Source organism: Acinonyx jubatus, chromosome E2 (genome assembly GCF_027475565.1).
Source record: "Acinonyx jubatus isolate Ajub_Pintada_27869175 chromosome E2, VMU_Ajub_asm_v1.0, whole genome shotgun sequence".
Classification (NCBI taxonomy): Eukaryota; Metazoa; Chordata; class Mammalia; order Carnivora; family Felidae; genus Acinonyx; species Acinonyx jubatus.
The window spans coordinates 7,722,103-7,736,315 of record NC_069396.1 but is presented as its reverse complement, the minus strand read 5'-3'; the positions used below and the strand labels follow the sequence as shown (position 1 = coordinate 7,736,315).

The 14,213-nt window shown below is 44.2% G+C and overlaps 1 long non-coding RNA gene across 4 annotated transcripts in view; it reads right to left on the bottom strand.

The window, feature by feature from the left end:
• Nucleotides 1-14,213, bottom strand: part of LOC106984023 (uncharacterized) — a 798,380-nt gene that overhangs the window by 767,421 nt on the left and 16,746 nt on the right. For 3 of the 4 annotated variants that reach the window (XR_008293707.1, XR_008293706.1, XR_008293708.1), the window contains exons 5-7: nt 13,744-13,887; nt 13,496-13,590; nt 1,650-2,078 (exon numbers count right to left, since the gene is read on the bottom strand). The exons of the other annotated variant lie outside the window; for it this stretch is intronic. This is a non-coding gene — a long non-coding RNA (uncharacterized LOC106984023). The remainder of the gene's footprint in view (nt 1-1,649; nt 2,079-13,495; nt 13,591-13,743; nt 13,888-14,213) is intronic. 4 annotated transcript variants of the gene reach the window in all.

Sequence of the window (14,213 nt, the reverse complement as noted above, 5' to 3'; positions counted from 1 at the left end):
GGACGTAGACAGCACTCCACATGCTGGCATTAGAAGTTCCAAACCAGAATGTCCAGATTCTTGCCCACCGCCTTAAAAGAAAAACCCAACAAGCAACCATCCCAGCGATCCCAGAGCCCCCGAGGCTTCTTGCAGCCTCATTCTTACCCATGAATGAATGGGAACCACCATGCCTACAGCCTGCCAGAAAAAGATCAAGATACATTTTTAAAATGTGGTAACAGACAACATGGAGATAGTATCCCCTATTCCCCCACCAAAAAAAAAAAACCCTGAACCCCATCTTCAAAGACAAAGGCAAAGTATTTATTTATATCCATAAAACAAGAATGGGATGTTACATAAAAGGAATATCCCAAGAACATAAAAACAGTAGAGGAAATCCCTCAAAACTCAGAACAAAGTAATAAGTAGAGAAAATCTAGAAGGGAAGCATCTACTCATATCTATGCTGACAAGTAAAAAGGCAAGTGTCTAGAAAGAATACATACCTGACAGTGAACTATTTGCCTCTGGGGAGAGGGACTGGATGAATTACCTATGGATAATTCATCTTTCGTGTTATACATTCCTGTACTATTTTGATAAGCATTTATTAATTTGAAATAAAAATATAATCCTTGCTCTAACTCATTCTCCTCAAACAACTGCCAAGAGACCGCTGCCACACAGACCTCTCAACAAAACACGGAATATGATGACCCTCTGCGAATATACTCCTATTTCTGTCCGTCAGCTGGTCTTTCTGAGGACTCCATTATGCTGAATTAACGCATCAGGGCGGAGCTTCTCGAAATAGGTTTTGCCCGCATACCCAGAATTCCTCAAGATGAGGCTCTGGAGGCTGCATCTTCATAAGCCTCTCTGGTAATTCCGTGCACACCAAACTTGTGTGAACCACTGCCTCGGAGCCCAGTTCGGTCTGAGACGACTGCCAGGACTGTGCCGGTGGGGCACTGCCCTCCCTCCTCAGGAAGACGGCGGCCTCCCTGCTTGACACCTGCCAAAGCTCCAGACGGCATTTCTGGCGCACAGATCAGATTAATGGTTGCTTGACAGTGTCACCAAATCTAGACTTGCGGACCTTGAACTCTAAAGGTACTGGGGGAATGAGGGATGCTCAAATATGCACCATTGCGGATTTTCCAGACAAAGAAAGAGTACATTGAAAGCATAAATACGATGTTCTGGGACAGATTCAACTCGAGGTAACCCAAGGTCTTAACCCCGTGGCTGGACGGCTAGTTCACCAACTTCCCTTCTCAAGATCAGCATCATTGCCCGACATTCCAGTAGAAACAAAACAGGCTCCCAAAGCCAACCTAGCCTGGAGTCCAAGCTCTTTAGATGCTGAGCTTTTGTTTGCTCCTGAATAAATTCAATAAAGTGCAGTAACCATTATAATAAATGTAGATGTCACTAATTACAACACTAGATTTTAAGTGCAACACTAGTGTCTCAAGTGGCCTGTAAAACTGAGTAAAATCACAGCCAATTCAAATTTAATTAAAACTATCAGTTTAATTTAGTTTGCTTTTACAATAAAAACTACACTAACCCATTAACTGCATTCTGAATCTCCCATTACGCCAAACAACCAGCAGCTTGAGGGCCTCCACTTTGGTGAATGGTGTGATGCATTCATTTACCTTGTTATCCAGGGAAGTTTCAGTTGTTCTAGATCCAGTAAACGACCAATTTTTGTCTTTGAAAATGAGGCTCTTAGATTCGTTCAGGTAATTCACCGTGTGGGTAGAAGAGGCTTTTGTCCAGCTTCTTGTGCTTTTGAAAATTCATCCTCAAGGCACCTTCTGAGGACTTGATCATGGTATCCGATCTCCAGGTGAACTTCCAGTGGCCAAGAAGGGGTCCTTGGAAACCGAATGAAAGAGCTCAGAGAATCTGGGCAATCATGACCTGCCCCTAGTCCTGCTTCCACGCACTGAGTAGCCTTAGACAAACTTTCTCCCTTTCCAGAACCTCCGTTTCCTCTTGTTGGAGGAGATCAGAGCAGATTGGTGCTTCCAAAGATTCGACTTTCACGATCTCTGTCGCATCCAGGCATTACCTGTTAGCACCTGCAATTCATATATACTGAGTACAATAGGTTTCCGAGGTACCATCTGCTTCAGCCTCATCCTGAACAGTAATATTTATGAACTCATGTGGTTTCGTGTACTGGTTGTACACTTTTTTTCCAACAGAATTAAAGTAAACATAAAACAACTAAAATTATTTAAAATGTTTAGCTAACATTGGGACATCTGGGTGGCTCAGTCGGTTGGGCGTCCGGCTTTGGCTCAGGTCATGATCTCACGGTCTGTGAGTTCGAGCCCCGCCTCAGGCTCTGTGCTGACAGGTCAGAGCCTGGAGCCTGCTTCAGATTCTATGTCTCCCTCTATCTCTCTGCCCCTCCCCTGCTCATACTCTGTCTCTCTCTGTCTCAAAAATAAACAAGAACATTAAAAAAAATTTTTTTTACTGTTGAGCTAACATCATCCTACATACCCCAATGGATTATGTATCACATTGGGAGAATATTAGCCTCCCTGACCTCTAAGATTCCCTTCCTGCTCCAGGGATTTGCAAGTCTATGAAAAAGAATTTTATCACTTGACTCAGGTGAGCAAATGAACACGCACACAAACGTACTGCCTACAGGGCTTGTCTGCTTCAGAGCAGAGAGGGTAGTGTCTGTTGAGAGAGAAGCGCTGATCAGAAACAAAATTCAGAAGGTCATACATTTCAGTTTAGACGGAGAGAAAGACTTCCAGTAGTTGAGCAAATTCACAACAAACCGTACAGTTCAGCTGAGGGTTGAGGAAAGAAAGGTAAACCCTGGAGGAAGGAAGAACTAAGGTATGAAGGAAAAGTAGTTCTGTGAGAGGCTTTGCAATCTTTTCATGGCATAGAAGACAGCAACCTGGGGCTCAGAGGAACATCTGTTTGGGCCTGAATGGACAGTCCCGCAGGTACACTCCACTCTGGGTCCTCCTGGCTCAAGGATGCCTCTTCCGGTGATGAAAGCGTAATGAGAAAACCCACGTGCAAATGAGGCAAGGGATCGCGGGAGAAGAATCCACATGTTACCTGGCTGGGTCTCCCTCATGGCGAGATCTGGGAAGGGATATGCCACCAAGGACGAGGTCATTAAGAGAAGAATTTGAGATTTATGTGGAAGGGTTGACTGCAGCTGGAGTTTCGTAAGGAATTCAGAGAACTGGGCTGTGACTTCTCCTGTTGTGATAATTCAGCCAGGGTTGGGATAGTCAGGTACCACCGATCCATTCTGAGTCCCTGCAGCGCTGCGTGCATAGAAAGGGAAGTGCTCACTGTCATGGTGGCCTGAAGAGGAGAAGAGCCAAGCAGAGCATCACCCAGGATGTGGCTGAGCTAGGACACGGAGTCAACAGAAACCTATTGAGAGAGTGAATCTACAGCAACCGATGGCCAGACTGTATGTGACAAGAGAGCTCTGACCCACAAGCTCTGCAGCAGCCAGACCAGGAAGCCAAACCACAAACTGCCACTATCAATCCAAAACATTCAGGGCTTGGTCAACAACACCCAGCTTCCCTAATTTTTTCTCCTTCCCCAACTCAGGACCAACTTCAGAAAGCCACATATGTTCTGGAAACCAATCACATAGGCTGCCCGACTTCCAGCCACCCCCAGCTTCCCCATGAGAACAGCCTCCAAGAAGGGCATACTTGAAACGTCCCTTGTTTTCGCTATACAACATCCCTTCTCCCCTGCCTGCCTGGGAGCCTCTGCCCAACACTAGTTTGGGCTTCTGCTTGTTCTCATTTGGATGGTCACTGTTTTATTTCTACTGTTATCTGAAACTGCCTAAAATTCTGAGCAGGGCCCACATCCATCTCAAAGTCCACTGGCTTAAGTAGGAGATAGATCACTTGCCTTTGGTGATCTATCTGCACATAATTTTTAGGTTGTCCTTTCACTCATGACATACAACATAACACATACACTTGTGTATGTCACACACACTACTGGAAGACTTGGCTTGAATCATTTATGTATTCAACTGAATTATTCATGTCCTCATTTCAAGCTTGTTAAAGGCTCCCACCCAAATTTACCCTGGTGTGTGTTAAGCCTATACTGGCGCGATTGTTTTGATTTATGCATCACTCAGGGCAGAAACCATGGAGGCAAGCCCTTACCAAAAACATCTGAGGATACTGCAGCTACCCGAAACTGAATGACTGTGTTTATGCTGGACTCAACATATAAACGATTTTCTGAGACCAAGGGTCAGCAAACTATGACTGTGTGTTTGGCCCACTGCCTGTTTTGTAAATAAAGTTTTATTGGCACACAGCCACACCTTTTCATTTACCTATTATCTATGGCCGTTTTTACCCTATAATGGCAGAGGTGAGTAGCTGCAACAAAGATGATAAGGCCCACACCCAGATCCACCCTTTTCTGCCCTAATCTGTGCCTAGGAGACCAAGCAGACTGCAACTCCCAGATCCCCTTTCCTGCCAGCATCCACTTGGGTTTGATCAATGGGAAGTACCTACAGGAAATCAGAGGGTAGAAGGAGAGGGGGGCCAGAGTATTTCTTCCCTGCTTTGCCAAATCTACAATGGTACCTGTCTTCCTACTATCACAGCTCCTTCCAGATGGCTTCCCCACCTATACTGCCAGTTTTCACCAGGTTCCCATAATGTTATATACATCCTAGGGGTTGAGAGAGCTTCTTACTATGGCTAGTCAGTAATGACCTCACTCACCATCCCTTGTCCATTTTTGTAACACTGCCCATATTTCAGTTGTTTTGTCCCTCCATTTGAATCATCTGGGAGCAACCCTGCCCATATCTAGGTTAATAACGTCCCACCAACTGAACCCTCTGAAACTCTATTTGAACCAAGTTTCTTGCTGGGACCCTGACCAATACAGCCCTTGTCTGTACTTCAGTAACTCACTTAGTTAATCAACTAGCCTAACCCACTCACTCATGACATAAGGTCAAAACACATTCACCCAATATATGCGTGAACACACAGCATTATATCAGAGAACAGGCATTTAAAAGCTGACATTTATATTCAAAAAAAATTTTTTTAATCAGCCTTGCTCACTCCAATTCTGGTAGCGTACTTTCAGGAGAAGCAGCTCTTTCCATGAACAATCAGAGTTTATGTAAGGCCATCCATCCATATGAGCAGATGAACATCATCATAAGCCCGCTCTCAAGATTGCAATGTTCCCAAACATTATGCTACGCAGTCAACAGTTACAATGAGTCAGGAGCTCACTGCTCACCAGTAAGTGGCACTGGCCTTTTTGTTCTCTTCTGAGTCAATCTCTTTATTGTTTCACTCCTTTGGTAGAGATTGTTTTAATATGTCCCATTTCTGAGCAAATTCTCTCAGCTCATCTTCAAAATTCTGAAATTCCACTTGGGTTCCCACTGGGCTGTGTTTGTTTATAAGGTCACGAAAGGTTTCTTTAAGCTAAATCAAGCTGGGTAGCATTGCTGTGCCTGAAGTTTTCTGTAAGCAATATCTGTAGCAAGACGAAATGGGTTTTAAATCATTTGTAAGAGACTGAGTTCCTTGTCCAGGCCAACCCTCAGGACATTTCTTGCCTGGTTTTTTTTTTTGTTTTTTTTTGTTTTTTTTGTTGTTGTTTTTTTTATGTTGAATGACATAATGGATGTGAAAGTTCTTTGTGAACCATAAAGACCTTTGTAATGTAGGGGATTATGACGATGATCTCAGAGTTTGGGAACATCCTGTCTCCTCGGGTTTATTTTATTCCCCATTTTTCAGGGGTCATCAGATTTCTAAAGGAGACCAGAACTCTTTTCCAAGATTTCCTTTTACATTTGCAATAGAGTAGAACCTAATTAATAATACAATTATTCACTTATTTATTTACAAAATATTTATTGGATACTTTCTATGTACTAAGCATTGGCCAGGATGCTGGGGATAAAAGAGCCAATGACATAGTTCCTGTCCTTCAGGAACTTAACTTTTATTTGGTTCTCACTCCATGCCAGGCACAGTGCTAAATACTTCACTCACATTATCTCAATTAGTATTTATAACTATGCTTAATTACACTATCCACATTTTGCACTTAACACATAATAGCAGAAACAGTGATGTCAATGATGAACATTTATTGAGTGCTTACTGTGTCAGATGATGACCTAAATGCTTTACAAGCATCTCAGTTAATCCTCAAAATCCCCATAAGAGTATTACATTGTCCCTATTTCCCAACTAACGACTAACATTTATTGACCACTTAATATTGGCAAGTGTGACCCTAAGCACTTTATGTGGATTATATCATTTAATTCTTTCAAGAACTTCATGAAGGAGATACTACTATTATCCAAATGCTTAAAGAACATGCCCATGTTCGTATGGCTGGAGCTGGTGGAGTTGACATTCTAACTCAGCTCTTTAGAAAGCCCGTGACCTTAACCATGACGCTAAACTGGCTCTCAAGAACACATTATTCCCAGAATAACTGGCTCTCAGTTGACCAAAAGATGTCAAGGTACACATCACAGCCAACATTGAAGGAAGATCATTGAGAAATCTGAAAGCAGATGTTGTTTTTATTCACCTTGTAGTCTTGTTGCATGATAGCTTCCAAATTTCAAAAAAAGACTTCAATGTATCTTAATTTACTTTGTATTTGCACTGTCAGTAAATATGGTCTCTAAAAAACGATGGGCAGAGAAACACAAAGGGCTTAAAACCTTGAATTCTCCTGAACTCACTGCTGGTACCAATGCTTTCTAGGTAAAGCCTTATTCTGTAATATTTCAGATTCACCTGAGATTTCCTCCTGAGTATTTCTAGAGAGGGATACAAGAAATGTGGAAATTTTGTCAAATATAATGATATTCTGAAAACTATTCCTCAAAACACACGTGTGTGCATTGCCCCCCCCAACACACACACACACATACGCAAGAATTTCTTTTGTAACATTCAGCAAAATCCCTTGCATTGAGCAAGAACTCAATACATGGCTGTAGAACAGAATGGAATGAAATAGAAAGTAATAGAGCAGTGGGGCGCCTGGGTGGCGCAGTCGGTTAAGCGTCCGACTTCAGCCAGGTCACGATCTCGGGGTCCGTGAGTTCGAGCCCCGCGTCAGGCTCTGGGCTGATGGCTCAGAGCCTGGAGCCTGTTTCCGATTCTGTGTCTCCCTCTCTCTCTGCCCCTCCCCCGTTCATGCTCTGTCTCTCTCTGTCCCAAAAATAAATAAACGTTGGAAAAAAAAATTAAAAAAAAAAAAAGAAAGTAATAGAGCAGAATAATATAGAATAAAATGTCACAAGTTCAAATGGAAAGAAACTGCATAGACTAGAATGTCTAGTAATTAATACAACAGCATAGATAAGAATGGAAGAAAACTGATGCCCGACATCTGTTTTGATATATTATCATTTCTTTATACTTGCAGAATTCAAAAGGAGGGCTTGTCTGAATAGCTGGTCCCTGACGGCCACAGCAGCTCATGCTGGACTATAGATCAAAACAGGGCCACTCAGCAGTGGAGGAGTCCCCCCTCCCCAGAAGACCCTCAGTTCAGAGCATCCAACACCAGGAATCTCCTTTTATTTCCAGGTAGGAGAGGAGCTAGGGAATCCTAAATTTGCATAGTTCCCTTTTAACTTCTGCCTTCCTTGAGGGGGAAAGCTCCTATGTCCAGGGTCCTTGCTGATGCTGGACATGAGATACATCCAGAACAAAATTTTGAGCTAAAATCACATATATAGAGTTTTGGCTTTGGGTAGTCTGTCTACAGTCCTCAGAAAGCCTATGCTGAAGGACCTGCATATTGGTAAGAGGTTATGCAAATGTGTCTAGCTCCTGGTTGCCTAATACCTTCAGAGAAGGCACAAGCACTTCCAAAGAGCATTGTTCTAAGAGCTGCCCTGGGTCAGCTTTGGACCAGGCCTGTTATCCAGAGAGGGGCTCTATCCTGCATCACCAGGGTATCCTTGGGGATCATGTCCTTAAACGGAAGGCTGTGAGCCTGGATATCAAGAAGGAAGACTGAGCCCAAGAAGCCTGATCTATTTAAAGGTGCTGGTGGGAATGGGAAAGTCTCTGGTGAATCGAGAGAGTCAAAGAGTCTCCATGACAAGACCACAGACATCTCACCAACTCCCCTCATAGAGACACATATGTATTGGTTCTGTTTCTCTGGAGAAGCCTGACTAATTCACCATGGCTTTGCCCTCTCCTCTATTAATGTATGATGTATTAACGCTTCCCCTATGGATTCCTGTGTGTGTGTGTGTGTGTGTGTGTGTGTGTGTGTGTGTGTGTGCGTACATTTTTAGAAAGTTTGTATAAACATGGGAAAAGTTCTGGAGAGATACATAGCAGATACAGTGGTTTCCTCCTCCTCCCTGCCCCAACCCCTCAGGGAGTAGGGGGAGTACGTACAGCTTGGTGGAGACGTTTGTTTTGCTTTGCTTTTTATAATAATCACTGAAATACACTAAGTGCTTGCTAAATGCTCAGAGACATGCTAGCGTGCTACCTATACAACATCGATTAATATGCATAATAACCCTGTAAATAATGCTCACTCTATTTTACAGGAGCTTGAACTAAGGCCTCGGGAGGGTAAATAATGACCCCAAATTCGTAAGACTTGAATGCTACGAAGCCACCGTTCAATCCCAGGTCTGTCTGATCCAAAACTGTGCTCTGTCCATGATGTACTGTCTCCACGAAGGGATGATTATAACATAAATAATATATATACACGTATACATACATATATAAACATGTATAAAATAAAAACCTACACATACATATGTGTACAAATAGAGAAAACATTTTTTTCAATGTACCTATGTTACTCCTACTTTTTTTTAAGAATAGATTTCAGTATTTACCCTAAAACAATACAAATGAGTAAGATCTCGGAAAGGAAAAAAGAGGGATAAGTTCAGGGAAGAATAATCTTTTCACTGTCACTGCTTTATTTTGTATTTCCCCAAAAGCAGAGCCTGAGACAAGGACTCGGGTACATGTCGTTCATTTGGGAGGTGATCCAGGGAAAGAGAAAAAGCTGAGACAAGGAAGTACATTGGGGTCACTGCTGCAGGCAACATGGTTTGATTTGGCCAGGGTGTCTGAGAAGCAAACAAAGTGCCTCTCAGAACTGCCCACCTGAAGGAAGAGAAGCTGGGCCATTTCCCACTGGTTTCTTCTGATCCCCTTCATGGAGGTTTATCCCCAGGGGCATTAACTCCTGGCCAAGAAAGAAAGCTTTTGAGGTGGAAGTCTGCCACTTGAGTGTGTCTTATCTGAGGCTGAAATACAGGTAGGCAAGGGGAGGTGACAGAGGATTCCACAGGAATCAGTCACATGCACCATGTGAAGATTACCTCCGGGGGGGATCTTTTCTGTTTTGTTGAGATCATCGTTGTTTCTTAAGCGCTCTTTGTTCCAAGGAAAACTATGGGATCCTTCCCACAGGCCATTCCTTTGAGCCAGCCCCAACCAGCACTCCACTGGCACACAGCTCTGAATGGACGTGGCTGGGACAGAGGGGGCGCCCGCCAGCAGACAGAGATGCAGGGGCAAGGCGGCCCACAAGGGAACCTGGCTTCTTCACGGACAGGCCTTTCCAACACTCACCACGAACCTCACGAGCCCACCGGCTCCCTTGCTCTGAAGCGATGCTCAGAGAAGGGACGGACCAGGAGGAAGAGTTTCATGTCAAATTGCCCCTGAACTTTCAACTCCATCGCTGCTCACAGCTGCCATGCGTAAGAATCCTAGCGAGAGCTTCCAAGGTTTTTATACACGTGTGGGCAGGAGAGGAGGTGAGGAAGTGAACCAGAGATGAAGAACTCCAAATTACGAGAAGAATGCCAACTGTCAATAATCAAAATAATTCTTCTCTGCATAATCAACACCACGTCGGCACAGCTGCTGAGGAGGAAACAATAAACTGCAGGCAAAAATAAAAGTGTCTCTTTCTCTCCTGCTACCTTACAAGGAAAACACACACTGGAGCACGGCTTTGTGGAGTAGCTCCTAAAGCATGCAATCAACATTTCCTTGAAACTACAGCTGGCGTCTTGCATCCAGCAAACGGCTCTCTTTCCACATTATTATTTATTTAGACCTTGTAGAGATGCTTTAGCACTCAATCGCTAGGCCATTCGCTTGACAACTGATGGTGCTGCCCGATGGCGCTCCTCATGTTGGAATGTCGACGTTACGCGTTTACACGGATGTCCATGTTGGATGCGATCTGGATTACTTGACACTTGGCCAGGGCTACCGGGCGATTAGGCAGGAGCCGCAACGTTGCTACACATTTCACAGCACGGCATCGACTGTTTTGTGGAAAGGGACGATCTCGGGTTTCTTGAATTGAACATTGGGGGATCCAAAGTCATCAGAGTGGAAAGTATTGGCTCTGGAGTCCGACAGCTCGGGTTGGAATTACACTCTGCCACTTACTACCTTGTGACCTTGAGAACCTCACTTGACCTCTCAAGGCCTCAAAGCACTCACCAAAGAAGGGGAACAGGAATAGTCCCTCGCATGTCTGTAGTGGGAATTAAGTAAAATAATGTGTATGATATGCTCTACATGTAGTAAGTGCCTGGTCAGCGTTAGCTGTTATAACTGCTCTGGAGTTGAGCAAGGTTTCATCCTTCTATCCTCAATTTCCTTCCATAAGATAGTAATGGCCTACACTAGTTTTGTCCTGGAAGGATTTATAATTCCTAGGATTTTTTAATGTTTATTTATTTATTGTAAGAAAGAAAGAGAGACTGGGGCGCCTGGGTGGCTCAGTCGGTTGAGCATCTGACTTCGGCTCAGGTCATGATCTCGCTGTTTGTGGGTTCAAGCCCCGCATCAGGCTCTGTGCTGACAGCTCAGAGCCTGGAGCCTGTTTCAGACTCTGTGTCTTCCTCTCTCTCTGCCCCTCCCCCACTCATGCTCTGTCTCTCTCTCTCTCTCTGTCAAAAATAAATAAACATTAAAAAATTTTAAAAAGAGAGACAGAGAGAGAGAGAGAGAAGGAGGGGCAGAGAGAGAAAGAGAGAGAATGCCAAGCAGGCTCTGGCTGTCAGCACAGAGCCCAATGAAGGGCTCAATCTTACAAACTCTGAGTTCATGACCTGAGCTAAAATTAAGAGTCAGACGTTTAACTGACTGAGCCACCCAGGCGCTCCTAATTCCTAGCATTTCTACTTTCTCATTTCTCCCCAGTTATTCACTGGATCATGAACTGCCAAAACAGTGTTAAAATCTGGGTGCTTCAGGGCTGATGGGCAGAGACACAAGAAGTGAAGAGTGCCTTAGGGAAATGAACACACATCTCCCAGGTCAAAGAGTGAGCTTGCACTGGCTGATTTATCCCCTCTCTTCTGAACACATTCTCTCCATCTCCCTGAGATATGACGCAGAGGACTTCAGCGTTGTAAGGAACGGGACTGAGATCTGGAGATGATGGAGCGACATCCCCCAAGAAAGAGCTTCCTCTTGAACTCGGTCACCCTTGGTCACTCTCACCTTCCATCTCCCCAAAACAGCCCAGAGCAATGCTTATAAATTATAAAGCGCTCCCCTTCTTAAAAACTGTACTACTGGCATCCCACTGCCCTCAGATAAAGCCTGATTTCATAAATGTGGACTCGCTTCCACGGTGTGCACTACTCTGTGAGGGCACATGAGGGCACACAGGGCTCAAAGAAGCAGAACCGGACAAGAGTGAAGACAGGTGTGAGCCCACAAAATGAACTAAGAACGTCACCCCTGGTAAAATAATCCCGCACATCCCTGAGAGGAGCAGACCACTCTGAAAGTGAAAAAGAAAAAGAAGCCACATCACATCCAACTCATGACCCCTTAGTCTCAGCCACGAGCCCCAGCAGCATCACAGGGAATCAGGAAGAACACTTGTTCTTTCTAATAACTTGCCCATCAAGAGGGCAGAGAGTCGAGTCCTCTAGTATCTCCCGGGCTAGCTAACATCCTAGGTTCAGAGACTGGTCAGTCCTGGCATGGATCCCAGCTCCGTGACCTTAGGCAAGTTCGTTTATCTCACAAGCCTCAGTGTCTCATCTGTACGCCAGAGACGCAAATAGCACCTACCTCATAGGGTTTGGTGAGGACTTAAGAAGACAACAGATAAATTAGTACTTAGCTCAGATCATCAATAAAGATTAATTAATGTTGTCATTTACTAACCATCATTCATAAATTTGTTATCATTCTAAAAAACGGTTAAGAACTGCACTATGTGCCCAGAACTAAGCACAAGGCCTCAAGCCATGGGAGGAGGGATCAGGTGAGAGATGGAAGGAGGGTAACCAAGTTCACGGACTGATGTTGAAATACTTTCTTCTTAGACAAGCACCTTGGCCTCGGTCACAGTTTATTTGTTCTTCTCATAGGCGTTATTCTAACAGACTTAATTATCTGGCTTCCAGTTCCAGAACAAATTAGAGGCAGCTACACTGCTACGAGCAGGCACACCGTCTTAAGACATGGAAGATGCCTCATCCCCACGTCCAGCCCCCACTTCTCATGGGTCTACACCCCCATTCCCTTCAACATTCCTGACATACTATGATTCATCTCTCTTTGTCCCTTAAATGCATTCCATCCTTTCTATCCCCTGAAATCAGAATCAAATGCAATGTTGCACGTGTGGCTTGGCCAAAAATTATGGGAGTCCAGGTTTTACAAGGACGTCACAGACACAGTGAGGTATGGTAAATGAGTGAAGAAAGCAAGAATAGGATAAGAAACGGTGTCTCTTTTGTGAGCAAATGAAGAGAAAATGCCCAGCCAAAGGCATCCCCGCATCCCCGGCCAATAGCCTGACCCTGGTGATCTGTGTGAGCCACATGGGACGTGGCATTTGGGCCCAATAAGACTGAAAGAAAGAAGGGATATTTCAAGTTGCGGGAGAGCGACACTCCCCCTTTTGGACACAAACGAGGAAACCGAAGCCACCATCTTGCTCCAAGATGCCATCGTAACAACCATGAGAGGAACAGCCCATGTGGAGAAAGACGGAAAGAACCCACATCCCTGATGAAGGCACGAATTGCTGAACAATCACCCCTGGGGCACAGCCTCCCTCCTGACTTAAGAAAGAGAACAAACGTTCTTACTGTTTAAGGCGGCGTGAGTCGGGGTTTCTCAGCTCGCCCTTAATAGTGTCCTAGAAACTACAGAATTAATGTTTTAACTTTAAAGCACTGTCATAACCCAATAAGATCGGGAGCTCCTTGGCTGGGAGCAAATACAGAACTCTTGGGCATTTGGAAAGTGAGAGGTGCTCTAAGTGCAAAATTAGAAAGACTTCGTACAAGAAATATATACAAACTAGCTGATTAACATACTTTTCATATTGCTTACATTCTTGACAAAACATTGCCTTGGGTATGTTGGACTAAATACTGTCATTTGCAAAGTTGATTCTACATGTTTCTTTTTACCTTGTTTTTAAACGCGGCTACCGGAAAGTCTGAAGTCACGAACGTACTCACATCCAGCGGACAGCACTCATCTTGCTGTATTTCTTCCAATCAGCCTAAGGATATTAGGTCATACAAAACTAGTTACTCCTATTTCACTTACTGTCAGCAAAAACATTTGAACTTTTCCTACCCTTCCTTGTGCTAAATCATTTTTCTCCCTTCCTTTCTCTGTATACTTATGTTTTCAGCCTGCGTGAGGAACTTACATAGTTATAGCTTATCTTCAGTGCGTGGAAATGGGCCAGTGGTTCACCAGAGGGCGTGCTGGAAATCTGTGGGGGCAGGTGGGTTGTCACATGATGGGCAGGGGCTTGCCTGTGCCCTAGAGGGGACTGTCCCCCATGCCATTCCTATAGATGAAAAGTATGTTTATACATAACCAGCCAGAAGCAAATTCCATCTGAGTTATGAATGGGGGGGGGGGTGCACGGGGTTAATTTAAATGAATTTTCCGGGAAAGCAACTACAGAGGTATACTTTGTTTTGTTCAGAACTTTAGAAGGTATTCACCTTTTTAGAAACCCACATCATTTGTAACAGTGCCCCTGCTGGTTGTTTGTGTCACTAGCAGGGCTCAGCTGCACTGGTCCACATCTGAGGTGCTACAGTGAGGCAATTCTACGCATATGTATCAATGTACTTATTTCACCCTTATTTCAAAATGCCCCCTAGGAAA